The sequence below is a fragment of the Lonchura striata genome, chromosome 3 (genome assembly GCF_050655825.1).
Source record: "Lonchura striata isolate lonStrDom1 chromosome 3, ASM5065582v1, whole genome shotgun sequence".
Lineage (NCBI taxonomy): Eukaryota > Metazoa > Chordata > Aves > Passeriformes > Estrildidae > Lonchura > Lonchura striata.
In genome coordinates this window covers 8,922,557-8,945,573 of record NC_140705.1, presented here as the reverse complement: position 1 = coordinate 8,945,573, position 23,017 = coordinate 8,922,557, and the positions used below count along the sequence as shown (strand labels likewise).

General features: G+C 37.3%; 1 long non-coding RNA gene across 1 annotated transcript in view; it reads right to left on the bottom strand.

Moving 5' to 3' along the window:
• The window catches only part of LOC116183450 (uncharacterized), a 230,104-nt gene that overhangs the window by 500 nt on the left and 206,587 nt on the right, over positions 1–23,017 (bottom strand). The gene's annotated exons all lie outside the window — the stretch shown is intronic.

The window sequence follows — 23,017 nt, the reverse complement described above, 5'->3', positions numbered from 1 at the left end:
GAGGATAATGGCATATGCTCTGCACTCTGAAAAGTGATTTGGAACTGTGACCCTTTCTTTCTGTACTTGGGAGCTGTGTTCCCCACAACCACTTATTGCTTATATGAAATTGTCTCTGGGGCTTCCCATCCCCAGATTGAAATTGGGTCCTCTTGGAAAGTAACAGGTTCAGCTGAAAGGATATTCAACTGATTTATGTGTAGGAAGCAACAGGTTCTCAAAGCAATGAGGAAACATGAGATTTTTGACCATGTAATTATAGAGTTAAGGTAAAGTTAAGTGCCTATACCTATGCCGTGGGAATCCAAAGTATGGCAGGATGAGTATCAAACATTGTGTGACATGAAAGACTATTGTCAAAGGCTTTCATTCTCTGACAAGTTTAACATTGCTTCCCCTGTGTCAAATGGGGACACTGGAAGCCTCACTCCAGGCAAGTTTGCATAGCTGGAGCCAACACAGTGCAGGGACAAAGTACTGTGTAATGCACAGTGTGATGTCCCAATGGCAGGCCAACCTAGGAGATCCAGAATTGTTTCCCTGAATGTGGATATTCTGGAATGTATATTAAGTTAATATTTTTATGCTATTATTATGTTTACATTATATTGCTTTACATATTACCAAGTGGCAATTGAGGCATTTTTCAATGGAATGTGGTGCTATCCAATGACTGTCATTCCCATCTTCCCCCTGGTGGCATCTGTAGAAGTGACTAATACACTTCAAATTGCTTTGCTGGTTGTGTGACCATTCACCTCGGTGATTCTTGAAAATTCTGGAAAGTATATTTCAGGTACAACTATTCTCTTAAATAAATATTTGTATGGATTACCATGTGAGATTCACTTTCTGCTGATATTCGTGAAAAGAAAATTGTCTCACCCAAATATACATGAAAATCAAATATTTAACTGTTACAAACACTGCCAAGGACAATTTTGTTTAAAATGTGTGCAAATATTCATGACAAATGTTTTGTGATATTCAGCTCTGAATAATTAACAATGCTTAAATTGCAACACATGTAACAAAACCTATTAGTTCTAATAAGTCAGTACAGTAGAATTAATCAGGTTTTCATTTAAGCAAATGTATTACAAACTAAATTGTTTCATAAGCTGTCAAATGCACAGAAGCACAAGTTTGCATCCGTTTTTAACTCTTTTTTCAGGAACCAGGTTGGTACATGGCCCTCAGGGTTTTGTTTGTATTCTGACTGTGAGCCCAGCTCACATATGGGGGCAGTGGTGCTCAGAAAGGGATTTGTAGTGAGATCCCTCACAACTGACCTCAGCTGTCTGAAAAATACAGGTGGGAATGATTTGTCCCAAGCTTCCTGTAAAAGCAGGGAATGTTGGGGAAACTCACTCTTCCCCAGGATAAGTGTCTATGACAGATGGAATGAATTGCAGTCTGAAGGTTCCTGTCACTCTGTTAACCCCAAGAGCAGCCTTAGCAGATTATTTAGGTTAGACACCTACAAGACAGAAAGAATTTGGTGATATGAATCTCTTCAATTACAGATCCCAAACAACAAACTTGGATTAGGAACTCATCTCTGCTTGGCATTTTCAGTAGACTGTAAGGGAATTGCACATCTTGCTGAAAAGAGTTTTCATTACAAAACCCTGATTTGCTTATTATGTGCCATGTTTCTTTGCCTGAAAAAATATGACAAACCCTTGCCTTCATGGCCTTATTATGAAGGTCAAAATAAGTAATGATGCATTTATTCAAATCTGACTTTTTGACTGAAAAACAGGCAGAAGTACTGGAAAACTTTTCTTTCAAAAAACATTTCTAGAATTCATGGTTAAAAAAAAATGAAACACACCTGTAGTGTGTCCCAATAATCAAAGCAAAAAAAGAAATAATAGGAGAAAAAAATCAACGTATTATATATTTTCCTATTCTCATGATTTTTAAAGATATGTTTTTTGCAGACCCAATCTATGATGTTTTTGCACTTTGGGTTGGGATTATCAAGATGAAGATACACTTCTCTTCTTGGTTGTTGTTTGTGAGGATGCATTTGTTTTCCTGAGGCAAAATACATGTGCATCATATTCATTTAAAAAACGTACTAGGCAGAATCAAGGAAATGCTGTGGCACTGATGCATGTCTTCATGCTGAATGCATACAATGGGAACCTTCAGACAATCCATGAGCACAGCACACGAAGGAAAGCAAATGTGAAACTATTTTCCTATGCTGCATTAACATTATTGTGTGAATGTTCCATTTGGGAACGCAAACATGAATACAAAACGAGCTCTTCTCTATTCTGCCCACAAGCACCATGTCAGCTGAAATATACATTACTCGGCAAGAGGAAAACTTTATTCTGGGAAAAATCAGTATGGGAACAAGAGCCCTGTGTGCTTTGGAGGGAAAGCCTGCCCCCTGAGCCATGAATTTCAGTCTGCAAGTTGCAGGATGATGCATGGATTCCCAGCTGCTGCTTGGTGAAAGGATCTGGCAGGATCTAGATTGCAGTCCTCTCTGGAAAGTTGGGTGCTGCAGGGCTGGTCCTGGCAGTGCCAGCCCAGCTGTGCCTGCCCTACCTCGGGGTGCCACACACTGAGCACCTCGTGTGCCTTGCACAGCAGCCTCTGTCCTGGCACACCAGGAGCACAGCCAGGCACCGTCTCAGCAAACAAAGCACAGGCTGTGGTTTCACCTTAATATGATTCCTGAACAGGCATAGAAAGCTGAAATGCAGCTATGGATAGATGTGGATTTCATTGCAATGAATTCATCGAGTTTTAACTTCAAACACAATGGTTTCTGGATTCAGATTTTAAAATAGTGTGACTGAAGCATTCAGATGCTATATACCAGTGAGGTTCATCTGCACACCTAAAAGGGTGAGTTGGAGACTACATTTTTACAAATTTTCTGCTGAATTTTTGTGTTATGGAAAACTTTAACATTTCTTCAAGCTTGTTTTTTTTTAATTAAGTTCAAAATTTGCCATCAGCAATATTTCAACTTGGTGTACTGTCAACTAATTTGTTTTTCATCAAGTTCTTTATTAACAAAAAATCCCTTGATTATTACACTTCTCTGACTTCTTGATAATCTCCCTTGCAACCAGTCACGTAATGCCTAAATACTTTTCACTGAAATATTATTGAGCCAAAAAAGCTGATGGGCCCTGTAATTAACTTCCAAATAATATGAAAGAAATAGGGTGTTGCAAATACTAGGAGTCAGAAATGGATTAGTGCCTGGTTTGAGAGGCCCATGGCACTCACTGAGCACAGCCTTTGAGCTGAGGCTCACTTTCTGTTTCAGTCCTGCTCTTCATTCTTCCTAACAGCTGCTACATTTTCAGTGCAAGGCAATTTACATTTTACAGTGCTTTTCCTGACTGCACTCCGGGATACTTAACACATTCAAATGACCACAAGCTATTCAGCCCTGATGGGCAAGATGAAGCACAGTGATGCCTCCTCAAACTTACTTCCTTTCCAATTACAAAAATAAATTAGCTGAACCTAACAGCACAAACCTGAGAAATGGATATTGCAAAGAAGAGAGTACCTCCAAGCTGGGCTGAGAGTGATAATAATCTAGCCCGTAATTAAGAGTAGAAATATGCTTCAGTATTAAACAGCCACTGCTTCATTTGCAGTTGATAGGAAGAGAGCAAACTCATTACAACAGCAATGTAAGGCTTTTCATACAAGTGCCATAAAAAAGACATTGCAAATATAAGTTAATTAGCCATATAACGTGTCTTGATGACAAGAACTTCCTGTCATAATACTTTTTATAGAGAGATAAGAAAACTTAGAACTTGCTCAAAAGTGGAAAAGTAGCTGCATGATGAGGAATATAAATCAGGATTTCTGCTTTAACGTAAAACCACAAGGGTTCATTGCCCCAAATACACAATGTGAAAGCCTAGATGTCCTCAACAATTTGGGAATAAAATGTGTTTTAAGTAGCACTTAAAATGTGTTTCAAGTAACAGCAGGAGAACCACTTCACAGACCACATGTGGTTTCTTTGCCTTCAGAGACAGGGTAGAAACATGAATTTTTTCTGAAAGGAGACAGAGCATCCACCTTCTGCCACTTGCTCCAATCTCCTGAGATCACTCTGTGCATGTGTATGGAGAGCTGGAGAGAAAGGTAAGACCCCTGAAGGACAAGGAGCTCAGGAGCACTGAACTCCCATTGATGGTACCCAGAAGTAACCTCTAAAAATGTTCTGTATGTGAAACATCTCATTTCTTCTGGAGTTCACCACAAATGAACTTCAGAGAATGATTTATTTAACCAATAGATATAACCACAATTAGACTTTTTTTTTTTTTTCTGTTATGTAATCTCTTTCTTTAGCTTTTATTACGCTTTCTTTGGAGCAATTAGACCCAGAAAGCAGTATTAAATATAAAATCAAAGCCCAAGGCACAAGTTCAAATACAAACTGGAACTAGGTAATGTTTAAGGTTATTTCTTTTGCCTGCTTTTAACATTTTCTTCCTTACCCAGCAGGCTATGTTCCTTTTAAAGCTGAGATTTTGAAAATGAAAATGCAAAATTTCCCCTTTTCAAAACATGGATGACATTTCAGGAATCCTTCCTCCATAGCTCCTTCTCTATTTTCTAAAGCCAACAAAGCTGCTCTAAAAAAGTTTAAAAAATGAAATTCAAGTGAAAAGAGAGAAACAACCAGAGAGGTATAAAGTTCTTTTCAATTTCTGTCCAGTTTTGTACTTCTTGTTCATATTTCCCATACTCTGTCAAAATGAGCAGCTGGTAACCTTTGTTATTAGGAACAGGTTATAGATGGATCATAATTTATTTGCTGTGCTCCAGAATATGTTATGGACATGACAAAATACTCTGATTCTGACTTGAAATTTTATTTCCCACATAAAAGTCTGACTTGTAATAATCTGATTCCCCAGCAAACTTTCCTATCTGTCAGAAATAAGTAAATAAGACCATAATTCATTAGTGCCAAGACAGAATCTTCTAATATATATTGTAAGTAAAATAAATTTTGTTTCTTTCTAGATTTCCCTATTTACCTCCTTTCTAAACTATCCACTTAATTAAAAGTAGCTCTCTATCTAATCAAGCTTTCAGTAGAAAATGGTCATTTTTACAAAACAGAAAGAAATTATAAATGGAAATTATTTCCTTAATTTCAGTAAACAATCACTGAACCTTTGGTGGAATCAGCAAACTTTTTTTGAATTACTAATTTACTGAGATTCTTGAAGTCCTGTAAGCACATTAAATACTTCACTAGAGAGAAAAACAAAAAGACATACTAAATGATCCTGAAGCTTTTAGGTACTATTCAGGCAGATATTACCTATATAATAGGTTATATAATAGATTAATAAATGACTGCTAATCACTATTTCAGTTAATGCAAGTCACAAAAGGCAACGAATTTGCAGACTATAAAATAAACATTCGCAGTGCCTAATCTCTACCTGGATTTAGAGTGTGCAAATAATCCCTATCCTCATAATCACTAGAGTTCACCAAAGGGCACCAGGGGAAATGAAATGGGAAATGGGAATGAAACACATATGTGTTTTCAAAATGTGTCTGGTTTGAGAATAGAGAGCTCAAGTAGTAATCTATTCTGCTAAAGCAGAACTGTAAAGATCATAGTTCTGAGTAGAGCTCTGGAGATGCATCAAGCATAGCTAGGCATACCCTTCAAAAAATTAACAGTACAGCAGACTCCTTAGTGTGAAATTACCCTCTGTTTCTTGGGGTAAACAATGGTTTCCAGAACCTGCATATTATAATTCATTTAATTACCACTAACTTCTTCAAGCTTCTGTTTCCTCTGTTTCACATTCATTGCTTCTAATGCTTTGTATTTTCAACTTCTCCAATTCCTTCTCTTCTTTACTCTTTCATGTTCTCTTTTGCTCAGAGCTCAAAGAGAGGTTTCAGAAAACTTTCAGTAGGACACTGAGAGAGGATGCTGGTCTGTCAGGAGCTGCCTATTATCTCTCAACCCTGCATGACACAGACGGTGAGCACAGAACACTTGAGCTCAGGAATATTGTGCACAGGATTGAATCATTGTAGCATCGGTTCATTTTGCAGTGACAAGGATCCTTAAGATAAGGGTTTAAAACTTCCTTAAAGCCAAACAGCATAGGTACCTGTTTCAATGAAATTGAGGCTTATTTCTAAGTCTTTTATAATCCTTCTCATTTCTCATGATCTCCTCTTCCTTCATCTTTCAATCTCTTTCAACAACCTTGCATATGCGAGCACAATAAAAATGCTCTGACATCCATCTTGGTAAATGAAAAACATGGTAAAAGCAGAGTATGCATGTGTGCAGTTTACTCCTAATACTGAGCTATTAAAACATTCTGGGGAAAAAAAGTAATTATGAAATTATTGATCTTCTATCAGCTATATGGTTGGGTTTTTAATGTGTGTGATAATATCCCTAGGTATGGGTTGTAATATGAGAAAGGTTATTAGAATTTAGCAGCAAATCTTAATGGAACAAATAATCCAGATAAAGATTTTTTAAAAAAATCTTTTCGTGCTTTATTTATTTAGTCTGCAATACCTTTATTTATGTTCTCATAGTGTGAAGTTAGTACATGGGATGAAGTATCAAAGAAGATGGAAGTCTATCACAGCCAGATTTTATCTAACTTCAGTTTGTTGAATATAGTACAAATTCTTTGTTTTGTTTTGTTGTGTTTGAATGAAGGGGTCACTTATACCAGTATTGCTCATGCAGGGTGACATCTTACCACTCAAAATGTCCAGAAAACACTCACTATATTTAAAGGCTTTTGCAATCACTCATCATCATAGTGCCCAAAGTCAGGATTCAAATCAATATTAAGGCACTTCAGTTTAAATGTTTGCCCATGCACTTGTACATCTAGTAACCTGAGGAGAAATTCTCCTGGATATCGTGCAACAAAACAAGTCTCCCACTGGCTGTTGGTGTGGGCAACAGAGTTCCAGCACAGGTGCAGGCAGATCAGGAGAGCATTGAGTGAAAACTAAAGAATGAGTCTTGACCATCAGAAACTGTCCAGTTCTATTGCACACATCAGCATCTGGTGTAATCTGGGAAGCTGGGAGGGGCCCTTCCTGGTCCAGGATGGTCTCTTCCTTGCACGGTGTTCTGTGACCTCTGCCTGCCCCATGGGGTTGTTTTCACTATGTCAGCAGCTCACCTGGCACCAGGTGCATCTGTGTGACTGCAGTGACACCTTGATGTCACTGTGTGGGGAGCTGAAGCACTGCCCGACGGACTCAAGGGTGTCTGAGCCACTGAGCTCACACCAGGGCTGCTCCCAGCAGGAAGGCCAGATGTGGTCACACTGATGGTGTGGAAGAGCTGCATGGACCCCATCAGCCTGGCAGTCAGCCTCAAGGCCAGGAAACAGTCCCAGAAACTTCTGTATTGCTTAGCACAGGCATGGTGTTACTGGGTAGGCTGTTATTTTCAGTCTTTTTGATTTGTAGGGCCTCTCTTTTATAGTGTCACTTAAACAAGGCTGATACAAGTTCATGCCCATGAAGATTTCTTAGAAGGCTCTAGATCTGGTGTAATTCATCAGTTCTAAGGCTGAAATTTGCTTATAGAGAAAATAAAAAATCAAGACTAGAGAAAGAGAGAAAGAAAGAGGAGGAGAAACAGTTAAGAGTTCCCAGATCAGTATCCTCCCCTGGGTTCCTATTCAGTGCAGTGTCTGTCCCTGTAATATTTTGTGACATTAACAGTATTTTTTTTCATCAGGACCCATTTGTTTGCTCCTGTTTAAGATGCTGAAGCTCATTTTGATTTGTCACAGAGGCTAAGTTCTGTATGACTGCTAAGCTTAGTGCTTTTGCTAAAGTAGCTCAAAAACTACAACCAAAACAGAGGAAAAGGGAGTAAAGAAGGGATGATTGTCTTGCTGTGGCAAGTATTTCTTTATCAGCAGATGCAGGAACAAAGTCATAAGAATAACAACATATGGGAAATGGCAGGAGAACTACAGCAGAAGAACCACAAAGGAGAAATACTTCCAGAGTGTGGGACAGCAAACACATGGCATGGTGAAGGGGTGCAGAGGTGCTAGGTAAAAGCCCTCAAATGTAAAAAAAGGCCAAAGTAGCCTCATGCAGCATTCCCTCAGTCTGGTCACTCATGGTGCACTTCTAACTATTAGCTGCATCACACCTGGATTCAGAATGGTGTATTCTTTCCTGTTTGGCTCAGAAATACTCCACAAAGTCAATTTAAGAACATTTATGGCTTGCGTAGGGAAATCATGCTGTTACAATATCCTATTGCTGAAATTACTTAGAAAGAGAGATCTATAAGTGTGTGACATGGCTTACATAAATCAAAGTGCATTAGGGATTTGGGGAAGTTTTGCTCTCACATATACCATTCTAAACTTGAAGTATGTAAATCAGTGCCAATTGAATTACTCTTGATTTGTCTTACTGTAAATGCTTTAGTGTAGTCCATGAGTCAGCTTTTTAATTAGAAATCCCAGGGAGACTGAAGCTGGACAGGCACTTTCTACATTAATCATATTTTTCAAGGAGACTTGGAACTGAGAAATACTCCATAATTTGGAATAAAATAAAATAACATTAAAATTATATAATTCATTAATCTTAAAATTATATAATTCATTAATCTATAATTTTCACTGTTGTAACTGCTCTTGAGTCTCCACAGCACTGAATATAGAGCATAAATAAAAGACTGTTCCAGAGGCTACAGAATTGACAGATCATAAAAAAAAACATTAATAACATAAAAATAATGAATAACATTAGAAATAGGATAAAGTAGGCAAGATTTTCTTGATTTCTCTTTTGGAAGTAGTATGAGACAAGTCAGCAGGAACCTTTGCATTGATTTGACTGTTCTGTCTGGTTCCACACACAGCATCACAAACACAGACTCTGTACCAGTATTGAAATATGTACTGCTGAGCTTCTGTGTCTGTAGAATTACAACCAGGTCACTCTTAGCATAAAAGAGACTTTAAATGAAGAAATACAGTACAGTATTCCATACCTACATACCACTTTCATGGAAACAGTAGGAGCTTTATGGTTGCTCCTGCTTTTGAATTGCCTCTCCTCTCCTCTGCAGCTCTGCAGTCTCTGCTGTGTCTCTCTCATGTGGCTTTTTTTGTCATTTTGCAGAAGACTGACACATAGTAGAGGACACAATGTCTTGTGGATGATGTGAGTCTAATACACCATGGTTAAGGCTAAGAATTGTCCAGATACCAACCTTGGTTTGCTGGGATAAAGGAGACAGAATTTCAGAAAGAAGATTACGTCTCTAATTTTGTTCAGTTCACAATAATAAATGATAAAAATAGTAATATAAAAGACAGTAAGGTATAAAACCAACATTGTACACAAAAGGAAACAAGAAATTGTATTTAAAAACCTATGACTTGTAGCTAATCAAGCTTAACACTTGAAAATCATTCAAAGGGAAATTGGGATGGTCTTGTCCTTTGCAGAAAATCAGAGTACATGGTGATCCTACTTCATCGAAAAGGAAAATGTTAAACGGTATTGACAAAACGTCTGCCTTTTCTCCTGTCTCACTACTCCTGCAACCTCCTTTTCTGCTGTAAAAAAATGTGGATTGGATTCCTTTAGGAATGAGTAATAGAAGAAAAGCTTTTGCTAAACACAGAAACTCAGATGTAGAATGTCAGCAATGTTTTGTGAAAGGTCCTGTGAAAACAAAATAATAAAAATATTAAATGGTCAGGGGGCAGGTCAATATGGTGAAGGGAAAAAATGCCCAATGGTATGTGAAGGTAGACATGTATGTGAGTTTTAAAAAGCTCACATTTGGAAAAAAACAGTATTGTTAGAAAAGTCAAAGCATAGTTAAAAGCAGATGGATGTTAGACAAACAGAAGTGACCTTCTGTTTGTTGGATATAGACCTTCTGTCCCTTTCAGAACAACTGTACAAGTCTAGTGGTCCTGATGGCATTCCCAGGCAGAGGGAAGATTGCTGCTGTGCAGTGTCCACCACAGCTTTGACCACTGGAGCTCCCAGAAGAGCAAAAGCAGACCAAAACTGCTTTTTGTAGGAAGTTATAGTTGGATAGTGCAAATAATACCTGTGCTCCAAGCAGATGCAATTAGTATTCAATATCCTAATATTTTGCTGAGAATTCTCCTATATTTCAGATCTCCAGTTTTTCTGTTACCCAGACCAAAACAGAAGTTCTTCTCCTACATTCCTAATCTAGGATGGAAGAAAAGATTTTGGGTCTTCTTAGGGTTTGTTTGTTGAAACCATTATTTTTATTTCATTAGAATTTTTGAAAAATGAAATCAAAATTTGGATTAAAATCCAAAGTCCTGAAGAATGCAGTTGTTCAGAAAGCAGACTGTATCAGTCATTCAAATGTTTAATTTTGTGGACTTTTCCTTCTCTGTGTCTGGAATAACTTGTCTTATTAGCAAGCATTTCAAAAGACAATTGATAATTGTGGACTATAAGTCATAACAAAGTTCTCAAGTGACAAATGCTGACAATGTATAAAACTTTTATAGTTTGTGGTTTTGATTGTGCCTGGATTCAAAGAGAGAATTGCTGTCTAAATTCTGTAATGTTTCTCCCATTTTCCCACTGCCTCCTGACACCGAGCATGATGTTTATTGATGTGATCCAGCAGGACAGATTTGTGCCTTCTCTTAATGTCAAGCTCTTTATTTAGTCACCTACTCCAGGTTCTTCTGCCAAAATCCACTCTATTTTAGTTGCCTTTAAGGAATGTTACATGAATCAGTACAAATTTTGACCTGACAAAGTTTTCCATGTTAGAGACCCTTCTAAATTCTCCTCAGTCCAACTGAAAACAAATATATAGAAAGGGAGAATCAGCTGTTCTTTCCTATGCTCATTGTCAGAGGATTCAAGAAAATAAAGCAAAAGCACAATAGCATTGCCCTGAGCTCATAAAACTTTAATAATGAGAGAGCTGCTGATATATGGTAAATACTGACTGGATAAATTTAAAAAGTAAGAAAGACAAAGCAACAAAATGTCTGTGGGTGAAAACAGTGAAATAAATAGTGAAAATAAAGCTACCTAAAATCCCCACATCTCTCTGAATAAAATGTTTATCATGATGTGAAGGATGAATCACTGAAATATGTTAGAGCACTTGTTATTTGGAGGGCATTTTTGTTGACAAGCAAATTGCATACAGTCAGAGTTTTGTGGTTAAAGTCAGCGTGCTCTCTTCATTCTCAGAGGAAAAATTTAGTAGGACAGAGAATTTCTTATGTGCCTGGAATAGAAACAAGAGTGTATAAGCTAAAAGGATTCCTTGACATATACAAAAATGTACATTTATTACTTTATTGCAGCATATCTTGAGGTCACTAGCTTCATAACTGATGCTACTACTAGCTTATGCAAATACACTTCTTTCTGTTGTCTTATTTTCTCTGTGTAAATTTAATCATCTGGTGCTTTGGGGCTTAAACTGGTAAGTGATCCATGATCCTACCTCTGTATCCATATTCTATGGGTAGACAAACCCTAGAAGTCTAGGAACTCTGCTTTATTGCAGGATAGTTTATGCCAGATTTAATTCAAGAGAATGTGAGAAAAATAGTCTTGGTTGCATTTAAAGAATTACGCTGCTCTTAATTTGCATGGGTGAGGCCTAAAAGAACAGAGAGCTCTAGAGGGGGAGTTCAGCTTGCTAAATAGTGCCCAATACAGTGAAATCTCAGCTTGGAGTCCAAAGGCACAAAAATAATAAAAATTAAAATAAATTAAGATAATTGTATTTGTTCTATGACACTTAACTTGCCTTCCATTACCTGTGGTAAAGTCAATGTCTGTGTGCAGTTTGCAAAGGAGAAAATTTATGGCCACATTGGAAATCAAATCAGAACAGAAGAAAGAAAAACAACACGTCTGTGAGTAGCGTGGGATGTGTGGGTTAAATAGAAAAGTGTTGACCTCTGAAGAGCTTGGGTGATACCTCCTGAATTCTCTGCATTGAAAGAGCAGGAGGTATCATGTCTTCAAATTCATGTAAGCAGTATGAATATATCTCAGATTGCTGAGACTCATTTGCTCTTAGGGACAGCACTATCCAGACAGAGGTAGTATTTTATGCTTATAAATTAAAGGAACATTTTTAATATAAAAATCATAGTTCACCCCAAATTTTTTTAAAATACTGATATAGAAGTAGTATGCTTTATTGGCAGACACTGGAAGAGATTAGGAATTCTTCCTCCCTTTCTTTCATACATTTACTTGGCAAGGACTCTTTGTACCAAAGCTGATCATATATTTTCTGTTGCAACTCTGTTTTCACAGATTTTTTTCTGTTGTTAAAAAAGCAGAGTTTGATTTAAATTTTATAAGAAATCTCTGAAAGAACACTGGGTGTTCTTAGAAAATTTGCATGCTAAGTTCCTCTGGAAAAGAAAAGAAATGAAAAATTTTCAACTTGCTCTTTATGGCATAGAGACAATTCTGTGGGCACCTTTTGTATAGTCAGTCATTCTGTCACTATCATCCTCCAGCGACTTTGTCTTTCTCACAGTAATAGAGAAAAAAGAAATACAGTTTAAAGATAGGAAAATGTGAACACAAAACTGTTACACTGGCAGGATGTCTCAAGGTAAGTGCATTGGCAGCAACTGCATTTAACTTCCTTTAAATTGACTAGATTTCAAGTTGAAAGTTTCCCATTAGTGCTTGAAATTAATGTGTCATTCAGTTTTCAAATGACAAAATACCATACAGCTAAGGGAAAAAAAAAAAAAAAAAAAAGATGCAAGAGGGAAGCAGTATAAAAAGAAAGAAGAATAAAAGCCACCACTCCACGATGACTCGGAGACAGTGAATCAGGCTGCCAGCTGTCAGGCTGGGTAACCTCTGGTCCCCAAGATTCAAGAAGAGAGATGGGCCTTCAGTTTGACATTTATGCCAAGTGAGAATGAAGCCAAGTCCACAGCAACCCACACTGCTGTGCATTCATGTTGGAAATATATCTCTTGTTAGGGTGTTCTTGGAGGTCACTGCATCTGAATTAATGTTCAGGGAAATAAGTCCTTCACTGAAGAGCAGAACTTGTGTGAAAACAGGTGCTATAATCAATATTGTCTTCTGGTAAGAACTATCCTGTGACAACCCTTACACCTTGGGTATGCAAAAGTGAAGCATGCATGGCTCTCTCCTCTCTTGTTTATTGAGAGTCTAACTTAGAGAAATTACATACAGCTGTGGTTTAAGGCAGTGAGGTTTAGTTAATAATTTTCTATACCTGTTGAAAACTATGTTCTTGCCTTCAATTTTTTTTATTCTAGTAGCAAACATATTAAAAATAAGCAAAATAATCTTCAAGACAGTATTTAAAAACTAAAAAAAGGAGAGAAAGAACACACAAAAGATCCCTTTCTCGAATAATATTAATATTGAACAACTGGCTCAAATTATTAATACCAATAAAGAAATTACAATGTGGACAGCATACACCAAAATATTCTTTTCTGATCTAGAGACAAAAATGTTATGAGCTCTCATGTAGTATTTATCTTCTTGAGTAAAAGTAGGTCCCTAGTACTGGGGTTGTAAGTCAAAATTCTGATTTTCTGCTCATTTTTTGGTGTAAACTGGAAGCATCTTCCCTCGAATTAGTGAAATTTCACCTTTTAAAACCAGGGGGAGAAATAACAAAAAAACACATGAGGATATGTTATGCAGAAGACTAAATCCTGTTCTCTCTCACAGTACACAGGATGTGACCCACAGGAGTTTGCAAAACAGCAGCAGCACACATGAAATAAAATAATAGTCTTGTGTTTCTCCCTGTCCAATTTTTGTTGTTTGTAAATATTTTAATCCAACTAGGATGATTTTTCTGTAAAATCCCTGTTCTAAAATGTTTGCATTTTGATCCATTATCTACACAGTGCTAGCAGTCCAATAGAAGTCTCACTGGTGATGAGGTCTTACTTGATAAAGAATTGTCAAATATTAACTCATAAAAAGCTCTCCCCCATTTTTGCCCAATGCTTGTTCATGCTCACAAGAAGAAAATTAAGTAGCAAAAAATATAGCAACTCATAATACTACTTGAGTTGTTCTCACCATATTCTTACCTGTTAAATCACAAAACATTCCTTGTCTCCAGGATATAGAGGTTAGGAAACAAGATGAAATGTCAGGTGTCACTCAAAGTAGCAGCAAGACAGAAATGAGCCCCTGGAAAAAGCATTACTGCCATAACTTTTGTTTATGACCAGAATTCATATTCATGCACCCCAAATCTGGACCAGTGTCTCATCCAGAAAAATAAATCACCATTTGCAGCAAAGCAATGGGAAACTGCCAACCTCACTTTACAGGTTCTGGTAGGTATCATACAGCAAGGCCATGGAAAAGCATACTGGAATTGATGATAGAAGAAAAGATGAATTTATGACTAGAGCTGTGTTTTGGTAGAAAACTAGTAGGAATCTGGGAAAAAAATATTGAATTTCACAGCCTTCAATTATCTTTTCACTCATTGTTGATCACCCATGACATGAACTATGCCTGCAGTCAATGTGGGATGCAAACACAGCCCTGGATACTGCCAGTGGTAGTGGTAGGAAGCACTGGGCAGATGCTGCTTCTGCCAGCCTGGAGCAGGCAATAAAGCCCTGACACCAGGGTATTGGTTCCATCCATCTGGGTGTTTGTCTGAAGCTGGGAAAACCACCCAGCTTGGTAAGGATCATGCAAGTCTTCCTGATGTCAGAATAAGGTTTGATTTGTATGGCACTGGTAAGAAGACAGATATGATTTATTGTCATAATTTAGGCTGCAGTGATCAAGTGTAGTGCTGCCCTGCAGATTCCCCCAGACATCATCAGTCACAGGATTTGAGTATTGTATTGACCACGTTCTTATTTCTTGATCCCCTTTTTCACCATCCTTGAACCTCCCTACCACCTCCCAGATCAGTGAATTAATTTTCTTACTCACTGGGTTTCTTATAGCTGTACTTAATTTAGGTGTTTCTGTTACCTTTAACTAGGTAATCACAGCCTAGTATGATATTATTGATATGTTAACCAAGGTGCTTCCAAGGGTTCCCCTTGAAATATTTTCTCAGTAAAAGGTCCCCAAAAGTCTCCTAAAATTATATGTGAGGTCTGGCTGCTTCTTATGTAACTCTGCCATAACTACATGGGAGCTCCATTTATTCCTCGCAGATTCATCTTTAACTTTTGTCAGATACTTTTGTTGTTGTCTGTCACATTCAGCAATTCCTTATGTCATATCCAATAGTTTTCCATGTCCCGTTCAGTTAACTTAACCTCAGGCCTATTATTCTGCAGCCAACTCGTTTGCTCTTAGTCTTAACAGGTCCAAAGAAGATGCCCAAAATGCAGTAACGTGGGTTGGGCAGTACACGCAGCCCTCTTGTCAGCCCAAAATATTGGCCCATGGTTTAATCTGTGTTCTGATCAAAGCAGATGCCAGTGTGGATGATGCATCTGTAATTCTGTATGCCACCTTCTGCTATTTATTGAAAAGTCCCAGATCTTTTTTTTGTCAAGTAGGAATAAATATATTATTTTGTTAGCCAAGATGTTTGGAACTTTAATTTATTCATTCTTAGAATGTTCTTGCCACTCTTTAGAGGAAGGTGGTCATGGTCATGTATATGTAAACTGATAAAAAAGAATCTAAATAATTCCTCTGTTTTAGAATTTATCTCAAGCATGGAGGTTTCATTGCAGTAGAGCAAGGGCTAGTCACTGGAGCTTAGTTTCATGTAATATCAGTTAATCTGTTTATTGCACCTAATTTACCTATTTTTCTTACTCTTAGAACTTCAAATGCAGCATGTTTTGAAATACACAATAAGAAATTTTAAAAAAACTTGAGCTGTGGTTGACCAGTGCATACTGCAGTAAATGAAAATGGTATAATTTTCAGTGTGTTTCTTTACTAATTCACAGAAGTCCTGGCTTTGCCAGTAGTTTTCCATGGTTTTCCAATCACAGTGACCCAAACTAATGAAATCTCACTTGTGTTATTTCCAATTGACTGCAATGGTTGCTCTGTGCTATTAGTTGTACAACTGATCTGACAGCCAACACAGAAAAAAATTCTACAATTCTCCTTCTGGCCACATAGCTTAACATAGTTGTGTTTTGTTTTTTCTCTGATTTTAATCTTCTAATTTTAAACATTAGCTTAGGGAATTTGTTGAGCTTCTGGTATTAATCAGGACAGAGGTTTAAAGTCTTTGTAATGACCCTCATATCTGCCAACAATCTGAGTGGTGGGGAAAAAAATAAAGTGCTTTTTAAAGTACTATTTTTGCTAGGTGCAATATTTGTTTCAGATGAGATGTGTCATATATTTCGTGTGCAGCATGTCCTGTCTGATATGTCTTGTCACATTACTTCCTCTATCATGTGTCACATTATGTAGGGTCATGCTACTTTTGCTAACAATAAGACACAAAGGACTCAAGCAGCAGTGAACTGCCTGCCAGAGACTCCTTCTTTGCACTCTTGGAAAGAAGAGCAAATCAAGAGCTGCAGCACCAGGCTACCAAGTCACCTGAAGGAAAGGAAGTAAATTACTAACTGCTCTAAGGATAACAGTCAATAGATTTTTTTTGAAAGGTGATTTAGAGCCTACTTCTGCATTCCTTACATAGCCTAACCTCCCATCAGGGGACTATGAAATTCTAGACAAACTAAAGGAAGTTATAATGCTTTTTTTAAATGAGTTTACAGATTTCAGCTTTTTGCTGCCTGTTTTCCAGGTATCAAGCAGTTTATATCAGACTACTGCACTTTACAGAAATTATGCATTTCTTTCTCCTCTTATTTAACTGCAGCTCCTCAGGACTGAACTTACAGAAATCAGTTGTACTGTACTGATGAGAGGAGGATGAGGCATCTGTCCTTTCTTCTTACTTGCATTCTAGCGGCCCAACTAATTTTCCAGAAGTACAAATAATGGCAACTAGTAACAGTACCAAAATTATTAAATGGTATGCAAAGCAGAAAGAAAAATCCCTGCATCAAGATCTGAAAAGAGAGTAGTTATCCTCAGCCACTGTCATTCCATGGTGGTCAGTCATTTTACTTATGTTGCACTGTTTCCAGGTAACTCTTTAAAATTAAACAAGCAGTTTCCTACGGAGGTTCTTTCCTCAAGTTTTAATCAGAAGGGAAAACAGGACAGAGAAAGCAACAGCAATAACCTATAATCTAATAAATAATGCTAAGCAAAAGAATTATGTCCAGAAGAGCTTCCAGACCTCATATTGTCATCTGTCAGTGATTTAATGCAGAGAAAAGTTGCAGCTAAAGTTTTTGAGATGTGACAGCCATATGAGAAGAGAGTGTTTGCCCTTGACAGATCACAGCTCCTTTAGCTGCACCAGCAAACTCAGGGCTGTGAGTGGTTTCTGGGGCTGCAGAAACTCACTGTTGAATCATAGAATCATTTACATAGAAAAAATATGTTTAAGATCAATAAGTCCAACAATGCAATGCCATGTTCACCACTAAATCACATCCCCAAGTGACCCTCTCCAGGGATGATGCTCTTCTACCAGGGGTGATTCCATAATTTCCTTATGCAGCCTGTTCCAATGCTTGACAAACCTTTCAGCAAAAAATTGTTCTTGAATATCTAAACTTCCCTGGGTAAAACTTCCTCCTGTCCTGTCATTTGTTACTTGGAACAAGAGACTGACCCCCACCTTGCCACAATCTCCTTTCAGGGAGTTGTACAGAATGATAAGAACTTCCCTGAGACTTTTCTTCCAGGTTGAACACCCTCAGTACCCTCAGCTGCTTCTCATCAAACGTGTGGTCCAGACCCTTCACCAGCTCCATTGTCCTTCTCTGGATATGTGCTTACACCAGAATTTCCTTCCTGTTGTGATAGGCCCAGAACTGGACACAGGATTTGAGGTGTGGCCTCACTAGTTCCCAGTACAGGAGGGAGCCACTGCCCTGGTCCTACTGGCCACACAATTTCTGATTGTCCAGCACAAGACTGAGCGACTGACAAATGAGATTACAAATGAGATTTGATGTTTTATAGTTCACACTGGTCAATCAAGGATGAAAAAACTACCAATATTTAAATACAGTTCTATAGTTCACACAGATCATTAAAAAACTGTGAGTCATTAAAAGCATTTTTCCCTGTTGTCCTAAAGAGAAGGGGAATGAAGGAAGTATAACTAAATGCAAATCTGCTGAACTGCCTTTCTCCAGAAAAGACTGACAGGATTTGTGGGGTAGGAATGTATAATTTAGAGAAGGGTATTGTCTATGATTCCATGAGGACTTTTTAAGGAAAGCATATTGATAGATGTCTACATTTGAATTAATTTACAATGCACCTTTTATGGCACAGGTGGAGGGGAAGAAGCCAACAGGCTCCAATGTTCATCCAGGTATGAGCTGGTTGCCAGGTGTTGACCCTCCCCTCCCCTGCTGTGGTTATTCCTTGTATTGGAATGTACCTCTATGTCTGAGCTGGAAAAAGGAAAAATAAACCCTGTAGGCTGTGTTAATACAGAAAAGTGAAGAACAGAAGGTGACACCTTTGTCCTGAGAGAAAAGGACAGAGTAAGAACAATGCTGTACCTTGTTTGGCAGGACATTCATCTGCAATTTTGAAAAGAAACCCTTATTTCTTTCCTGGGAGGTTTACAGATTTTAGATAAGTGCTATTTTGTGTACAAAATCCAGAAAAATTCTGGAAAATAGACCCCTACACTAATTTTCTCTTAAATGATTAGCAATGAGCCCACACATTTAGTTTTCTACATATAATTCCTCTGCTCATGTTCTCTCTATTTTGATTTCATTTATAGTCCTATTTAGAATAAGAGCCTTTTTAAAGGTAGACTGTCTTCCAGCAGTACATAACTCTGTCAGAATGGGCTCGTGAGGCTGTGTGAAATGCAATAAAACATAATAAATAACAACAATGGCCCACAGAATTGCCATTTTATGGAGCTGCAAGATGCTAAACACATTGTCCTGAATACAAGAAGTTTCTTTCCACAGCTGCAAACCTTTGGGTCTTTGGTGCCTTATTCTAGTTTGAGATTTAAAGACTATTTAAAGCAAAAGAAAATATTTTTGAATATTTAACACATAAATGCCATATTTTCTTAAGGAGATAATCCAAATGCATCACTTTTAAAAATCAGTCTTGTAAAGTTAAAAAGAAAATGGTTTTTAGCACTAAAGACACAGTAAAGGAACATGCTGACTATAACTGCCTTCATGCTAAAAATAAATTAGAAAAATAATCTAAATTCAGCATTGAAAATAATATTTTAGATCATACACTAACTAGATTTTATTACATATTGCTTCAATGATATTATTCTGGGAAAAATTAAAAAAGTAGCTCAACCCTTGCCACTGGATATTTTCTTAATAAAACTGTTTTGGAAAGCTTTAATCTTTTTTAAATGCCATATTATAACACAATTTCTCATTTCAACTGTCCAAACTATAAACATAGGATATAGTTTAAGATAACTAAAATGAGGAGATGCCTGCCTGAGAGTTCTTAGGTTATATTTGTAGCTTAGAAAATATTTGAGGAAATATGAATAAATTTCCCCTTTTTTTTTCCAGCACAGGAACAAGAATTCTTTGTATAAGCACATACACATATCGTTGTATCTCTGTATATCTGTGCATATATATATATATAAATACTTTCTCCATTGAGATGACTACTGATGCCATCAAGACAGCGCAGAGCACATCACATCCTTCTTGCCCATGCAGATCCATTGGATTTAAGAATCTCATCCTATGGCTGCAGTGGAAGCAGGATTATACTCTTACTTTCTTACACTGGATACTCAAATTTGCTCTGTTTTTTGTATTGGCACTATGTTAATGTCTTCTTTTCATTTATGCTTCTTAGTTGATTTTGCTGTCAAGGAAATTCACCTTAAAAATCAGGAGTGTTCCATGTATTAATCTAAGACATAAAAAAGTACATTTTTTAACATTTGTGAATTTATTTTGTATTTTTTAAATCCAAACAATAAGTTTATTAAAATAAAAAGAGAATATTTTTGAATGCTTAACACAAAAATACCCACATTTGCTTAGACAAATAATCCAAATGCATCACTTCAAAAATCAGACTTACAAAGTAAAAAAATGTTTTTTCTAAAGAATATCCCTAAATTCTTGCTCAGGTCAGCAATAATATTCCACTCACTAAAGTCAAAGAAATTTCAAACAGGATATATTATCTATTTTATTTTATATTATAAATATATTATTTCTTTTATTTTATATTTTATTTATTTTAAGCATTCAGCAGGCATCTTTGCATAACATCTCATTGGTAATGAGTCCTCTTCTGGCTGCCTGATCCTGCCCAAATTGGATTTTGTTCATCCAAATCATACTGTTTTCACAGCCATGCACACCTTTAAGTGGGAGGTAGAGGGGTGTGTTCATAAATTGTGTGGGGTGTGGGAAATTCCAGCCACAGACTCTCATTAAACCATCAGAGAGGCCATATTTTGCAGTCCTTGTATGCTGCTCCGCAGCAGATGCAAATTCTCATTGAAGGTATTTGGAAACGTTCAGTCAGGAGGATTTTCTGAGAGAACATTCCCTTCTTGAAAAATTAATTTTTAGAAAAAAAAATATTTTGTGAACAAATATTCTATTGCTCCACTGGGAAAAATCAAACTGACAGGTCTCCAGGTTCCTCACCTGGAAGGTTTTTGCCAGCCTCAGTCTCAGCAGGCAGAAAGCAAATTTGGCAGGCGTTGGCCGGGCAGGCTCTCAGAGCTCTCTGCTCCTCCAGGCTGAGCCATTCACCCTCACCTGCTGCTGAGGGCTGAGAGCACAGAAACCCTGCCTGCTGCTGCTGCTGCTGCTGCTGCTGCTGCTGCTGCTGCTGCTGCTGCTTCCTCCTGCAGGGCTGTCACCAATCCACCCTCACTGCAAGCAGGGAGCAATCCTGAGGAGAGCCAGGGTGGGAGGAGACAAGTTGTCATTCTGTTGTAGGTTATGTTATGTATATTTAGGTTATGCTATGTATATTTATCTCCTTTTTTACTATATATTTTTTTTTGCCCCTTTATTCAGGGGACAAGTTTTTGCATTACATTATGTATTATTACACCTATTTTTGCATTATATATAATTACATTTATTTCCCCATCCCTAGAAGTGCTCAAGGCCAGGTTGGAATAGCTTGGTCTCTACTGGAAGGTCTTCTTGTTCATGGAAGGAAGGTTGGAACTAGATGGTCTACAACCTACAAGATCCCTTCCAACTCAAACTATTCTATGATTCTGTGACATTACATCAGATATTATATACAATATTAATATAAAATATGTAACATACACCTAGCTATTTTATGTATTTCTGTGTATATCTCCATATCTACATATATGTCAAAGCTCTGACATTTTTTGCAAGCAATGTTGCACCTGTTATCTCTTCCAGTCCTTGTGGTTTCCGTGTTCCAAATCAGAAAGCTGTTCCCTAAATTTGTTACAAAAGGAGGTATAAATGAAAGATAGCAAAGTGTACTTTACATGATTAGAAAACAAAGGAGACCTCTGTATTTAGGAACATCAGCAGAACTAAAAATAAATATCATTAATAAAATGGATTGCACCTCAAAACACCAGTGGCAGGGTGGTGTCTAATTCATACACTAATTCACATAGCTGCAAATAACCATAACAACTTTGAGCATGTAAACTTACATACAGAGTGAAAGACTTGCTGCTCTTCCACCTGTACAACAGCTTCTTTAATTCTCTCAGTCAAAGCTGGCCAGTTTTCCACTTCTATCTTGAGATGATCAATATTTCCTAAGTGAGCCACCTTTTGAAGTACTTCAGGACACATTTAGCTCCCTCTTTGATCTTTCTGTGTCTCCTTTCAGATATAATGGATTTTACTGTACTGAGGCTTTATCCCACCAACTCCACTTTTATTATCCTTTAGCTGACTATCCAGAAGATAAAAGCGAGTTGAAAGGACAACTTTTCTTAGCAACAAAAATTAATCATGCATCTCCATTTTGGGGAGCATCAGACACCATGAGAACCCTCATAAACAATGCTTTTTGCAACATTTCCTCTTGGGTTTTTTTTTGAGGAGTACACAAAAACATGAGAATGAGAGGTGAAATATTTACCAATGTAACTTTCAAAGCTCATGACTTTTCTTCTGAGAAAAGGGGTGTTTCCAGTACAAATCCAAGAAAAAATCAAATGGAAGGATGATTCCAGCAAGCAGCTTCCCTGCTTCTCCTTTTGTGAGGTGCTTCTGCCCTGCTATTTCTTCATGTCCTGCTCTGTGTTCTTCTCCTTCCACAAATCTTCAGCTTTCAGCTGTACAGCTCACAGAACCAGTGATGGGATGCTCATATTTATTAATCCTTGTGTTTTCCTTGGTTTATTGTTATGATGCAGGTGTTGTGAAAAAACTGTTCAGTTTGTCTAAGCAGAGAGCTAAGGAAATGTTTTTGTTTGCTTTTCCTTCTTTTTGGAACATAGACTAAATAAAATCTTCATAAGAATATACCTACAAGAAAATATTGAACAGCAGAAACCTTGTAAAGTAGAAAAGTTGCTTCAAATTTGAGAAGAAGAAACTTTTTTTTCCACAACATATTTTGTGAAGGCACTTTTTCCAGACAAGCAAGCTGGAGAAAGTAGAATGTTTGCCTTGCTTTTTGGCATAAATCTGAATATCTTTGTTATTAGCAGGAAAAGTGTCAAGACTGGAAAAGAAAATGGCTTTCCCACACAGCATGAATTTTAATCCACAGCAAATGTGGAAGTCAACAGAAATTTTGAAACAGAAGTAATTTACTGAGCAATAACCCTACTCTTCTACCTAATTCAGAATCTGATAATTTTGTGTGCTTGTAAATTAGGCCAACCCTTTGACTAGATTGGGTATCTTTTTAGAGAGATAAACAAAGAACAAGA